General features: G+C 39.8%; 1 pseudogene; it reads left to right on the top strand.

Annotated features, from left to right (window-relative positions):
* The first annotated feature begins 7,746 nt into the window (after positions 1 to 7,746).
* LOC112303643 (histone-lysine N-methyltransferase SUV39H2-like) lies at positions 7,747 to 14,101 on the top strand (annotated as a pseudogene).
* The last annotated feature ends 935 nt before the right edge of the window (positions 14,102 to 15,036 follow it).

Raw genomic sequence — 15,036 nt, forward strand, 5'->3', positions numbered from 1 at the left:
TTTAATCTTGGGTAATGTAATTATGATGTGCTTTGGTGTGCTCTTCCTTGGGTCCAACTTCTTTGGGCTCTCTGAGCCTTCTGGACTTCCTGGAAGTCTATTTCTTTTGCCACATTGGGGAAGTCTTCCTTCATTATTTGTTTAAATAAGTTTTCAATTTCTTGCTCTTCCTCTTCTTCTTCTGGAACCCCTACGATTCAGATATTGGAATGATTAAAGTTGTCCCAGAGGTTCCCAAGCCTCTCCTCATTGTTTTGAATTCTTGTTTCATCACTCTGTTTCAGTTGTATATTTATTTCTTCCTTTTGTTCCAAATTGTTGATTTGAGTCCTGATTTCCTTCCCTTCACTGTTGGTTCCCTGTATGTTTTTCTTTACTTCACATTGTATAGCCTTCACTTCTTCCTTTATTTTGTATCTGTACTCAACCATTTTTGTGAGCATCCTGATTACTGGTGTTTTGAACTCTGCATCTGATAGGTTGGCTATGTCTTTGTTGCCTAGTTCTTTTTCTGGAGTTTTGATCTGTTCTTTCATTTGGTCCATATTTACTTGTCTTGACACACCTGTTACGGTGTAAGGGGTGAAGCCTTATGTATTCACCAGGGTGGGGCAACTCACTTTGCTGTATTGTGGCTTAGTCTGGATAATTGTTTCTTCTTTAACTCCTTGGTTGTCAGACTTCCATACAGTTCAATTTTCCGGCATTTCTAGTTGATTTTTTTTCTTTTTAAATTGGTTGTTGTCCTTCTTTTGGTTATGTGAGAAAGGAAAGCATATCTACCTATGCCTCCATCTTGGCCCTGAAGCTTTCTTTTTAAGGAGGTATTGTTTCTTCTGTGCGATCCATGTCCATTCTCTTAGGTTGGTTTTTATGTTTGGATGTTAACTATCCTAGGGTTCTGTCAGCCCAAAGAGTAGGTCTCGGGTGGGAAGAGATCACCTCTGGGTCCTTTTGGGCAAGTCAGCAGCACCTAGAGCTAAAGAGCACATTCCAGTGAGATTTCTAAACATAATTGCTGCTTTTCAGGGGTAAAAGTTATTTGTACATGCAATTTACAAAGTAAATCTCAGTCATACAATGGAATGGGACAGTTTGGCATGTAGTAAGTTTTTGATCCCCAAGCCAGCACTCTAGAGGTTACAGGAATACCTGGTTTTGGTCAGTCACTCCATTAACCATCACTGCAGCTGAACTTCACTTGGTTAGTTTTGTATTTAGCACTGAGTATGTCACTCCTGTATTTATGAGGGAGTCGATTAGCTTGTTCTCCACTGTCGTTTGTACCTGGGGCTCCTATAAGGAAATAGTAGTGGGTGAGGAGGTGTCTAGGGGAGCCCCTGGGCCTCCTCACTTGTCATCATATTTGTTATTCCTTTCTAACTTTTCTTGGCAAGGGTTTCTATCCTTTTTATTTTTCTTTTTGAGGCCCAAGCAATCCTTTCTCAAGAAGGCTTTCTCTTTGCAATAGGTGCATTGACTGACACCTAGTGGGTCTTTTCCTTTTCCTTTTGGGTCCTACCTCTCTGTCTGGTTTCTGCACACTGTCTTTAAGAAAATGGTGGCCTGCTTCAATTTCCTTGTTTCCTGGCCATGGTAAACTTTACACACTATATACACCAGCTGGGATAGAATTCATCCCCAGTGCTGTCTAAATGTTGGAGCTTCCTTCTGATATCCAGGGCATTCCACCCAATAAAAGTCATATGTCCCATCTGGACATTTTCTGGTGCCTGTGGGTCACCATCAGTGTGCTTTTGCTAAGCCTGATAGATCCTTTCTAAAAATTCAGAAGAGTCTTTGTCTGGTTTCTGTTGAATACTACATATCATATTCAGGCTCTTGTGTTTAGTTACCCTCTTTATTAAGGCCTTTCACTGTGCACCTTTTGTAATGTTCTAGAGAGGCTAGGTCACCACTATTTGGGTCCCTGTTGTGCTCTGTCAAGGGAATTGCCCTAGCTAGTTTGGGGGTCACATTGGGATTCTCTTTTTTTTTAATGATTTTAGTTTATTTTTAGAGAAAGGGGAAGAGAGGGAGAAAAAGAGGCAGAGAAACATCAACGTGTGGTTGCCACTCACACACCTCCATACTACTGGGGACCTGGTCTGCACCCCCAGGCATGTGCTATGACTGGGAATTGAACCAGCAACCCTTTGGTTTGCAGTCTGGCACTCAGTCTACTGAGCCACACCAGCCAGGGCCCATTGGGGTTCTCTTGATGGAGGCAATGAGCCTCTTCATTAGCCTTATGTATAGTTAGCTGCCTGTCATCTATCACTAGCAGGAAGTTAAAGAGAGCTTGTACTTCTGCCCAGTTTGGATAGTGAGTGCAAAAGTAGAGGTGGTAAGATCTGCCATTTTCTGAGCATTCTTTCTGTGTGAGGGGTTGCAATTCTTCCAATTCTATAAATCTGAGGTGGAAAATGGAGTATGGGCTCAATAATAGCCAGCAGGCTGGCCTTCCTATTTTATTCCACTTATAGGGTATTGCCTCAAAGGGAATTGTCCTACTTCAGATAGGGATGCTCCTTGGCCAAACTGGGTGCCCTGCTGGGTCTTTGAGGGGGAGACCATTTCTTTATCACACAGGGGTGGAGCTGTCACCCCTTTGGGTCCTATTTCAGGGGAACCTAGCAGCAAGGGTCGTGGTGTGGGAAATCTTTCTGATGCCAATCTTGGGTGCCCCAGTTCAGGGAATTAAAGAGACTTATTTCTTCATTTTCCTTTTCTTCCTGTGTCTTAGTATCAGGGAAGGGTTTTGAAACCAATTCCCTTTTCTGCGTGATTAGGTTGTTCCCTTTCTTTGCAGGATCCTTATTGTGTAAAGACATAAGTGCCTGGACATAAGGGATTTTGTCCCATTTCCCTGACCACTGGCAAAACAATTTCCACTGTATGATGGTGCAGTAATTTAGGGAATCATTTAAGGGGTATTTTCCCCTATAGTCTAAAGTATACATAGGCCAACCAGTGCTACAACAGAAAACAAATTCCTTCTTAGTCATTGATCATAGCTGCACATGGATCACTCTGCTAAAATTCAGCTCAGTGGGCTTTCTTGAGTAGTCAAAACAGAACAAACCCTGATGACACAAAAGCACAAACCCAAAACCATAACCACAGCAAGACCCAAGACAAAGCGGGAACAAATAAACAAAACTTGGCTCCATAATTCCCTTATTACAAACGAGTACTTACAAGCAAATCTTAGAGTCTTATCTCTTCCAACCAATATGCAAACAGTCCTAACTGGACCCAAATGGCATGAAGCCCAAGTGGCACAAAGCCCAGGTGGCAAAGAGAGCCTACCAACCAGTACCACAAATGGTCCTAATAGGACCCAAGTGGCACAAAGTCCCAGTGGCATAAAGCCCAAGTGTCATGAAGCCCAACCAGCAGGGATAGCCTGCCAACTGGTACCTCAAATAATACTAACTAGACCCAAGTGGCACAAAGCTTGAGTAGCACAAAGCCCAAGTGGCAGGGATAAAGGACCTCTGGTGTGCATGCCTATTTGACTTACACAGTCTTGGAGTCCATCTGCTCCTGGGAACCTCTTTCCTTTCACCAGCCAAGCATTTCAGACAGCTGACATCTTGAGAAGGGGTCCAGGGATATTCCCCAAGAAAAGCTCTTGGCACCTCTTGGCAAGTCCCCACAGTCCCTCTCTGGAGGTCAGCCTGCCAAAGGCAGCTGAGACATGAACCTGGACCCTCTGGAATTTTGCAAAGTCCACACTGTCCCAGCAGAGTCACCTAAAATTTGTTACTAAAAAAACAAAACAACCCCCCCCCAAAAAAATGCAGATTTGGCTGCATGCTGCAACAAAAGCCAAACTCGTGAGGCAGGTGCTGGTGCAAAAGGAAGAGGTTTTATTCAGGTGCCACACAACCTGGGAGAATGGTAGACTCCCATCTCAGAGACCATATACCCTCCCTGCTAAAACCCGCCATTCTTATAGGGATAGAGAGGGGAGGGCTGTTTTCCTATACAATTATCTTGCTAGCTTTTGGCATGCTCAGGTCCTGTCCATTCATCTTTCTAACTTTTGGTGCTCTCAGTGTAAGAATCTCCCCTGCCACCATTTTGACCAATGAGAGAGACTCCCCAGTACTCTAACTGCCTGTCTATTGTAACAAATGGAGTCCATGATCCTGAAATGACACACCTGGAAAATTGATGAATATTCTATTGAGATCCTTCCCTGGGACCGCCCCTAAAATCTCCACTATTAAAAGTGCTTAGGACGTAGGACCCAGGTTGCTCTCCCTCCTGGGAGAATACCCACCCCTTACTCTCACCCTCTTTTTCCTCCTGGCACATTACCTGTACCCTCCTCTCTCCTAAGCTCCAAGGGCCCTTCTTTGCTTCTGAAACTTGTTTCTTGAACCCATTTCTTCTAACACACTTCTTCTACCTCTATGACTTTCTAAATAAACTTTCTCTTATAGTTTGAGTCTTGTCTCTGTATTCTTTTCTAGACAGAAATCAAGTACTGAAGTTGCTGAACCAAGGTCTGGTCTGACACTACCGGTCTAACACCTGGTGCCATTCTCATCACCACCAACATCGTCACATGTCCTCCTTTGGAGGCCAGTTTCGGTACACCTCAGGAAATTTTCCCCAAAAAAGATTACAGGGCACAAAATGTGTCAACATTTTTTGAAAGGCTGAGCATTGACTGAGTAGTGGCTACTGGTAGAATGAAGAAAGCTGAAACCTAAGAGCCTGCAGAGAAGAATGGGAAAGAAAAACAAGCTGATTCATATAGGAGGCCGTTCTGCGTGGCATGGGCCCAGCTCCCACTTGGAGAGGCCAGTGGAAAGTGAGGACCAGCACACGGGACCCACACCCATGGATAGGTTCTCCCGTGGGGAATCAGGCCTGCATTGTATGTAGGCCACTTTGAGACTTGCTTTTTGCTAAAACTCCCTCATCCTGAATTGAGGCAGCAAATGTTTACCAAGTATCTTTAAAGTAACTTCCTAAAATCTATGCTAAACCTTCCAAGGATGAGTGTAATGAGTTCAACCACTTTTCCCTTTCTATTTGCAAATATCCCTCCTTTTTGATGTAATTAGCAACATCCTCTCCTTTGTTTTCTGTGGAAGGTAACCACCTAAAGCGAACCTGTGCATAGTAAATGAGGATCATCCTCAATGTAACGTGCCCAGAAAAGCAATAAAAGCCTATTAAGGCAAGGGTCAGCATGCTCTCCCCTTGAGAGAGTGGCCATGCCATTCCTTTTCCTCCACAGGACTCGGTAGTACATGTGAATTTGTCTTGTCTCAGCCACAACACCACGGACACTGAAGGCCGGTGTCCGCATCAGATTCATGAGAGAGAATCTCAGAAAAGCTTAAGAATTGGATGTAACAGATATGTCGGAAGGTGTGGGTAAAGGGTAGACCTGAAACTCCAGAGGGTTGACAGGCAGTCTGCATAAAAAACAGTTAGAATTTAATCTTCTATTGCATTCTCGCAAAACCAGCAACTAAACCAAACCCCTATCATGACCAGAGTCCTGGACATTATTCCCCAGTGAAATCAAACGAGAGGTCTTGAGTTTAAGTTCACCAGGCACAGCCAAGGGCAGGATAAGGCCATACTGAAACAAGGACCTAAGGGATCAGATGCACAAGAAAGGCTGAGCTGTATGCTCCCCCATTGCCCATCCACCACTTTACTCCATGGTTACCTGGCACATATTCTGCAGGCAGATTGGGGATAATTTTCCAAAGATACTGAATGACTTCAGAGAAAAAGGTCTGCATTCAGATACTGAATTTGAAATGCTTACTGCTTGGCTTTTGGGTTAACATGGAACATGGTTGTGTGGCCCAAGGTAATTAAAAACCAAGCCATTAGTCATCAGACTAAGACCCATCTTATAATAAAGTTTTACTTGTTACATCATATGATTTATAGTCTCTCTTTTTTACTTAGATTTTTGTTCTTGAAAGTGTTTTTCCCCCAAAATACGCATTTGTATAACTTACATTGTCTTATGCTAGAACAGTGGTGCTAATCACAATATTTTGTCCCCATCTGTTGATGCTATTAAAAACATAAATATTTCGTATTAGAATTTTACTATAATTAATAGGGGTTTTATTTCCTATGAGAAAAGATGCTAAGTTGGTGTAGTTAGCTCTTCTCTGTCACAGCTGAATTTCTTTTCTACTTGTTTATCTTAGTTTGGGTTCTCCGAATGCAGACCCTGAAACAAGAGTTAATGGGTAAATAGTTTATTTGGGAGGTGGTGCCATGAAGCCCCTGTAGGGGGGTGGGAGGGACAGGGAAAGGGAAAGCAGGATTTGTGATAACTTGCAAGTTTCCATGGTGGAGGAATGCAGTTTAATTCTGCGGGAGACTCTGGCAGTTTATAGCAGGCACCTTAGAGCCACTTCACCCAAGGGAAGGAAGTGACACTTCCAGCCTGCAGAGCAAGTTACCCATGGGCTACGATGGCCAGATGAAGCCCTGACAGAGACACAGCTGTTGGCAGTGGGAGGAGGGGCAGCAAGCACAGAAATGGTCAGTGCTCAGTGATGTAGTCAGTATCCATAGCAGCTCCTTCAACAGCTCCTGCAACATGCTCATTGTTCCACCAATTCTTTACATGGTTCCTGCATTTCCTGGACTCACTTTTTCCTGTTTAAACACATGGGTACAGATCCATGCACTGTACATTTCCACAAGCTTCACAGAAGAAACAAAATATCCATATACATTAATATTTTCCTTCTTGTTAAGATCAATAAATATTAAGCTTCATCTATAATCATTCTGCTTTTGTTTTAAAAATATTTGTAGAATGCCTTTGCATAAATTGTCTTTTGATTAATATCATAAATAGTGTTTTATGGGCTCTACTTTTTTTCTTATTCTCACCCAAGGACATGTTTATTCATGTTAGAGGGAGAGAGGAAGGGAGAGAGGAAAACATCAATGTGAGAGTGAAAAATCAATCAGTTGCCTCCAGTATGCACTCTGACTGGGGATCAAACCTGCAACATTTTGCTGTACGGGATGACGCTCCAACCAAGCCACCGGGCCAGGGCTTCACTTGTTTTAACTAAACATTATCTTCATTCTAATTACTTTATGTGCATGTTATTCCAATGTGGACAGTTGAAGTCCCACTTCCTTTGTTCTTCTAGCAATGCCTCTAATGTTCTGGAAACATCCTCACCTGTTAGAAACAAGATATACTAGACACACCTGCTTTTTTCATGCCCCAACACATGGAATCAACTTCCATCAAAGGTGGCCTTCTTTCTGTAGGTAAAGAACTGATTTTGAGGGCAACATCTAGGCATTTTGGATGCATATACAAGTTGGTAGTAGGTAAAGGGCCCTGCTGCTATTGCTGTGGCATTATCCACTTTTAAATGGAATGGACAGTAGATCCTAAGATTTCTCATCACAAAGTAAAAACAATTTTTTGTACCAATATAAGATAATGGATGTTAACTAAACTTATTATAGTAATCATGTCACAATATGTATGTCAAATTATTATGCTGTATACCTTAACCTATACAGTAATACATATCAATTAGATTTCACTGAAACTGCAAAATAAAAGTGATGGATCTAGGATACATATGAAGTTATACCAGTTATTGAAATTTATCTTATAGTATGTGGATCCATTGGACAGTAATACTTTCTTCTTATCTAAGTCTCTAAAGAAAAACATAAAATGACAAATGAACTGATGCATTTTAACATGTAAGAATGAGTATTGAGGTAGGTTATATATTTCTCTTAGTAAGCTTGATGAGATTAATGAGTGCCCTAAACAAATAAGAAAACAAAAAACAAGACAATTATTAATTCCAGGAAAAACAAAAAAAATTGAGGAAGAAATACAATATAAGCAAACTGTTCTACTTGACTCAATGCAAAAACTATATAGACATGGTCCTGTTGATGAAACACTAATTATTGACTTATCAAAAATGATGATATAAATACTTAGGAGAAAGGGGATGGTAGTGAGAAGGGTATACTTGTAAAAGGATTCATTCTTTATGTTTCATAGCAGAAAGATAATGCATAATGTCTATAAGAGATAAGCCAAGAAATAACAGTATTATCTTAGTACAGAATATAGAATTATAGAGTATTTAATATTTTTGACTGCCAATTTATTTATTTTTTAAATATATTTTATTGATTATGCTATTATGGTTGTCCCATTTCCCCCCCTTTATTCCCTCCACCCTGCACACCCTTTCCCACCAGCATTCCCTCCCCTTAGTTCATGTTCACGGGTTGTACATATAAGTTCTTTGGCTTCTATCTTTCTTATACTATTCCTAACCTCACCCTGTCTATTTTCTACCCACCATTTATGCTACTTATTCCCTGTACCTTTTCCCCCATTCCCCCACTCCTCTTCCCTGCTGATAACCCTCTATGTGATCTCCATTTTTGTGATTTGGTTCCTATTCTAGTTGTTTGCTTAGTTCATTTTTGTTTTTGTTTTTAGGTTCAGTTGTTGATAGTTGTGAGTTTGTTGTCATTTTAATGATCATATTTTTTATCTTCTTTTTTGTAGCTAAGTCCCTTTAACATTTCATATAATAAGGGCTTGGTGATGATGAACTCCTTTAACTTGACCTTATCTGGGAAGCACTTTATCTGTCCTTCCATTCTAAATGAAAGCTTTGCTGGATAGAGTAATCTTGGATGTAGATCCTTGCCTTTCATGACTTGGAATACTTCTTTCCAGACCTTTCTTGTCTGTAAAGTTTCTTTTGAGAGATCAGCTGATAGTCTAATGGGAATTCCTTTGTAGGTAACTGTCTCCTTTTCTCTTGCTGCTTTTAGGATTCTCTCCCTAGCTTTAATCTTGGGTAATGCAATTATGATGTGCCTTAGTGTGTGCTTCCTTGGGTCCAACTTCTCTGGGCTCTCTGATCCTTCTGGACTTCCTGGAAGTCTATTTCTTTTGCCAGATTGGGGAAGTTTTCCTTCATTATATGTTCAAACAAGTTTTCAATTTCTTGCTCTTCCTCTTCTCCTTCTGGCACCCCTATGATTCAGATGTTAGAATGTTTAAGGTTGTCCCAGAGGTTCCTAAGCTTCTCCTCACTTTTTCGAATTCTTGTGATGCAGATCTTGGCCCGCAGGATTCGTGTGTTGTGGCTGCAGTGGACAAATTCACAGGGACTACAGAAATCCTGTAGAGAAAAGGGGATGGCATGGCCACTCCCTAAAAGAGAGAGTGAGCGAGAGGGCCAGAGAGCCCAACCTCTGCCTGGACAGGCTTTTATTGCTTTTCTGGGTGCATTACATCGAGGGTGGTCCTCATTTACTATGCACAGGTTCACTGTAGGTGATTACCTTTTACAGATAACAAAGGAAAGAAAGTTGCTAATTACTTCAAAGAGAAGGATGTCACAGATCAAGGGGAAAAGTGGTTGAACTGGTAACACTCCATACTTGGGAGGTTTAGCACAGACTTTAGGAAGTTAAAGATACTCAGTAGACATTTGCTGCCTCAATCCAGGGTGAGGGAGTTTTAGTGAAAGCAAGTCTCACAGTAGCCTAGGTACAATGCAGGCCTGACTCCCCACTGGAAAACCTATCTGTGGGCATGGATCCTGTGTGCCAGACCTTGCTCCCCACTGACTTTTCCGAGTGGGGGCTGGGTTACATTTTCCACACGTGGAATGGTTCCCTATATTCTTATTTCTTCATTCTGTTCTGGTTGAATGTTTCTTCCTTTTGGTCCAAACTGTTGATTTGAGTCCTGGTTTCCCTCCCATCACTGTTGGTTCCATGTACATTTTCCTTTATTTTACTTTTCATAGCCTTCACTTTTTTCTGTACTTTGTGACCATATTCAACCCTTCTGTGAGCATCAATGCACAGTTCAAAACTATCTCTTCATCACTTCGTTGTATTTTTTCTGGAGCTTTGATCTGTTCTTTCATTTGGGCCATTTTTTTGTCCAGAATATTTAACATTTAATATAGAGTTAAACACCCAGGGCTAAAAGTGATTAGTTCTGAGAGTACAGAAGGATAGATAAGAGCAGGGAGAGGAGGAACAGGACAGAAGACAAATCTTTTTCATTGTAAAGTTAAGCTTTATAGTATTATTTGACTTTCAAAATATTATATTACCTTCATTAAAAAATTAAAATTAAAAACAAAAGGCAGGCTGGTAAAGCAGCCCATATAGGCTACTTTATACTGCAATAATGAGGGCTTCTCTAATCTCTGAGGCTTAAAACAATGAGGGTTGACTTATCATTCAAGACACATACCTGTCTAAGGTCAGCGGGGCCTCTGCTCCATGTCATCCTTACTCCAGACTGTGGGGGCAGCCACCACCTTGAACATGGATGGTCATCACAGAACAAAAGTGAGAGGATGAACTGGCTTATAACGTTCCCACCCAATTACATAAAGTTGGCCAAACAAAGTCACACATCCCCACTTAACTTAAGAACACTGGGAAATGCAATTCTGCCATGTGCCTGAAAGGAGCAAGTGGGCAAACTTGTCAACAGCCCTAATGACTACACCACTGTTGGAGATTATTCAGTGGAAATAAAGATCAGCCTTGGCTGGTGTGGCTCAATGGACTGAGTGCTGGCCTGTGAACCAAAAGGTTGCCAGTTCAATTCCCAGTCTGAAAAACATGCCTGGGTTTTGGGCCAGGTTTCCGGTAGGGGGCACATGCAAGACAACCACACATTGATGTTTCTCTCCTTCTCTTTCTCTCTCCCTTCCCGTCTGTCAAAAAATAAATAAAATCTTTTTAAAAAAGAATTTTAAAAAATCATATGCATAAGGAAGAAATTATTGCTGAATGAATGTGTTCATTCAAGAGAGGTATAGAGATAGAACTCACAGGAGTTAATGAATGGTCAGATATGTAAGAGTTGCACTAAATATAGTTGAATGACACTACTTTGGGGTGGGACTGGGAAATAGGCAGTGATACAGTCAGAAAGCCCTGAGGTTAAATTCTGGTCTTAGTAAGTGATTTAACCAACCTGGCCCACTGTGAGTACTAATAAAATGGGAATAATCACTTACATAAATACAGTCCCCATACATGTCAGTTTACCTGAGACATTCCATGTTTAAACCTTTACTTCAATATAAGTATAGATAGCACCCCCCTTCACTGTCAAGAGTTTCTTGGTTGGTCTGAGAAGAACCAGCATCCTATATTCTTCCTGCATAACCTGAATGTACTGTCTGAATCTAATCATAAGAAAGCATCCAGACAAACCCAAAAAGAGGGAACATTCTATTAATAAAAACAGAAGGGGATTATAGTCTTTAAAAATGTTAATATTATAAAAGAAAGCCCTTGATAGGTAGTTCAGTTGATTAGAGTGTCATCCCAATATGCCAAGGTTGCAGGTTTGATCCCCTGCCAGGGCACATGCAAGAAGTAACCAATGAATGCATGAATAAATGGAACAACAAATAGATGTTTCTCTCTCTCTCGCTCTCAAATCAATTTCTAAACTATTTTTAAAATATTATAAAAGAGCCCTGGCTGGTGTGGCTCAGTGGTTGAGTGCCCGCCTGCTAACCGAAGGGTCACTGGTTCAATTCCCAGGCTAGGGCACAGGCCTGGGTTGTGGGCCATCTCCCCAGTGGGGGGTACATGAGAGGCAACCACACATTGATGTTTCTCTTTTTCTCCCTCCCCCTCTCTAATAAATAATTAAATAAAATGTTTAAAAATATATTATAAAAGAAAAAGAGAGGCTATAAAAATGCTCCCAATCAAAGCTAAAGAGACTTGCATAATATCTAAATGCAACACGGATCCTAGCCTGAATCCTGTACTGGAGGAGAAAAAAATGTTATAAAGGTCATCACTAGATCTACTGACAAAACTGGAATATGAACAGTAGTTGATAAAAGAATCATATCAATGTTAAATTTACTGAAGTTTATACTATACTACAGTCAAGTAAAAGAATATCTTTATACTTAGAAAATATACTCTGAGCTACGGATAAAACCTATGATGTATGCAACTCATTCTCAAATGATTTTGAAAAATTACATGTATAAATATAAACATGAACATAAATATAAAAATGTATGGACAGAATGAGAATGAAAATGGGGCAAAATATTAACAATAGATAAATCTGGTTAAACGTCATATGGGTGTTGTTTGTGCTCTTGTAATTTTTCTTAGAAAGTTTGAAATTGTTGTCAAAAACATTTGTGAAAAGTTTGATCATCTTATACCTTAAAGTACAGGCATTTAATAAATATTACTTGCTTTACTTTATAACTGTATATATGTATAATAGCAAAGGGCAGGAGAGGGCAGAAGGGAAAATGGTTTAGCTAATTGTGCAGTTACAATAGGAGAAAATGAACCATAACCATTGAATAATTGTAATCATTATTAAATGTGGAAAATGTGATGATATAAATGAAAATGTTTATAACAAACATAAAGGGGAGCAGGAAAACAAAATGTCAGATATTTACAGTCATGTAAAATATATATTCAGAAATTAACATAATATACCAGGTTTTAGGGTCATCACATATTTTTATTTACATTTAAAGTTATTTAAATGTTTGACACTTTTTAAATTTTCAAGTGAACACTGTTCACCAAACAAATATTTTATCTTATTATTTTTAAGATTTTATTTATTTATTTTAACAGAGCTGGGAAAGGGAGGGAGAAAGAGAGGGAAAGAAACATCAATGTGTGGTTGCCTCTTGCACACCCCCTACTGGGGGCTGGCCAGCAACCCAGGCATATGCCCTGACTGGGAATTGAACCAGTGACCCTTTGGTTCTCGGGCCCAAGCTTTATCCACTAAGCTACACCAGCCAGGGCCCAAACAAATATTTTAAAAGCCTGAGTAAAATAGGCATAGTGTTCCATTTTAGTCACTTTCATACTCCAGAGTTTTGAGCTGTCCCTTTCAGTTAAGATACATTCTGACAGCACTCCTCTCTGAGTTCCCACCCCTCAGCCCCATACCAGCCCTCCAGAGTTGGCTGGACAGGGGCAAGGTGTCACACTATCCCAGGCAGAGACGCAAGGAAGACATTGAATATTATCTTGTAAAATGGAAAGGGTAGCCAGATTCCACAAATACTTGGGAACCTTCGCAAAATCTCAAGCGCCCATAACTTGTTCAGCAATTCTCCAATGACAAGCATAATTATTTATCTTGGGTAAAGAAAGGCAAAGTAATCACTCTAAACAATAACAAAGCTTTGAAATCTGCCAATGCTGAATATATTGTAAAGAATGCTAAACAAAGTATAGCTGTGCAGAGATGGCAAGATGAACTCAACAGAAGAAAAAAATCATAAAAGAATGATATTTGTTAAAAATACTGCTGACTTGGCCCACTACATTAATGAATACAAATCCTCTCCTGGAATTAGCTCAGGAAATGAAACTACCTTGGGTTGTTCATGCACAGATTGCTTTCTTGAGAAATGTTGCCCTGCTGAATGAAGCAAGCTTATAATAAACACCGACAAATTAAACTCCCCTATTTATGAATGCAGCTCAAGATATGAATGTGGACCCAATCATCACAACAGGATTGTACAAAAAGGCACACAGTGTTCCCCTTTGCATCTTTCTAACTAGCAATGGCTGTGGCTGGGGTGTAAAACACCCTGTGAAGATGAAAGGAATGTGTGTTGTAATGGAATATGTTGGAGAGGTCATCACAAGTGAAGAAGCCAAAAGATAGGGCAGTTATATGACAACTAAGGAATCATATATCTCTTTGATAGGAACTATGAATCTGATGAATTCACAGTGGATGCAGCTTGATATGGAAATGTGTCTCATTTTGGGAATCATAATTGTGACTCAAATCTCGAAGTGTTCAATGTTTTCTTTGATAACCTCAGTACTTGTCTTCTCTGAATAGCATTATTTTTCATGAGAACCATAAATGCTGGAGAAGAGCTCACTTTTGATCACCAAATGGAAGATTCAGGAGATATATCTTCAGATTCCATTGACTACAGCTCAGCCAAGAAAGAGTCAGAACTGTGTGCAATGTGGAGCTGTGACTTGCAGAGTTTACGTCAACAGAATTTTTAGGAAATAGAGCTGAGGATAATTGTAGTTTTGTTTATTTCTAATGGTAACATTTTAAAAAATAAGTGTTTGGGACTCTTTCTGTATTATCAGTATTATTTTAATCCATATTATCCGTATTTGAAATTCCTATTTCAAACTATTGGCCAAAATGCATTACTGATGTTTCTGAAGAGAGGAACACAAGGTCACATAGACTAGTTTGAAATATACCTAATTAGTGATTAGATATCTAAAGAAAAACTATTTACAGATCAGCATATCTTAAGAAATCTGTGTTGACAGAGAAATGCCTTCTTCAGTGTTTTAAGTGTTAACCTGATAATGTCACAGTAGCTAAGATCAAACATCCAACTTTCCATTTACCTTGAATTTAGAAAAATGGTTGAGTCAGTTGGGACAAGTATATAAAGTCTTACTTTTGTTATTATGTTGCATTCCTGTTCACCTATTTATTACTATAAACACTGTACTTGCATTGGAGATAAATAGGTGATGCTGAATTATACTCTATTTTCTGTTTCTTTCATTAAAACATTGGGATCTTAATGATACAGAAATTTAAGGTCTAAAATTAAATGTGAAAAAAATGTTTAAAGATACTGCATATTCTGAGTTTGCTTTCAGTTTTTTACAGACACAAACAGTAATGGAGAGAATCTCTAAAATGACGGATTTGAGCTAAAGAATCTCTAAGATCTTCTTCCTGCTTGTGCAGCTTGAATTGCATCCTTCAAAATTCATATATTGAAGCCCTAATGCCCAGGACCTCAGAATGTGACTGTATTTGGAACAGGGCCTTTAAAGAGGTAATTAAGGTAAAATGAGATCAAATGCATAGACCTTAACATGATATAACTGGTATTGTTATAAGAAGAGATTATAACACAGGCAGGTACAGAGAGAAAACCACATGAAAACAGGGAAAAGGCAACCATCTACATG

Source organism: Desmodus rotundus, chromosome 6, assembly GCF_022682495.2.
Source record: "Desmodus rotundus isolate HL8 chromosome 6, HLdesRot8A.1, whole genome shotgun sequence".
Classification (NCBI taxonomy): domain Eukaryota; kingdom Metazoa; phylum Chordata; class Mammalia; order Chiroptera; family Phyllostomidae; genus Desmodus; species Desmodus rotundus.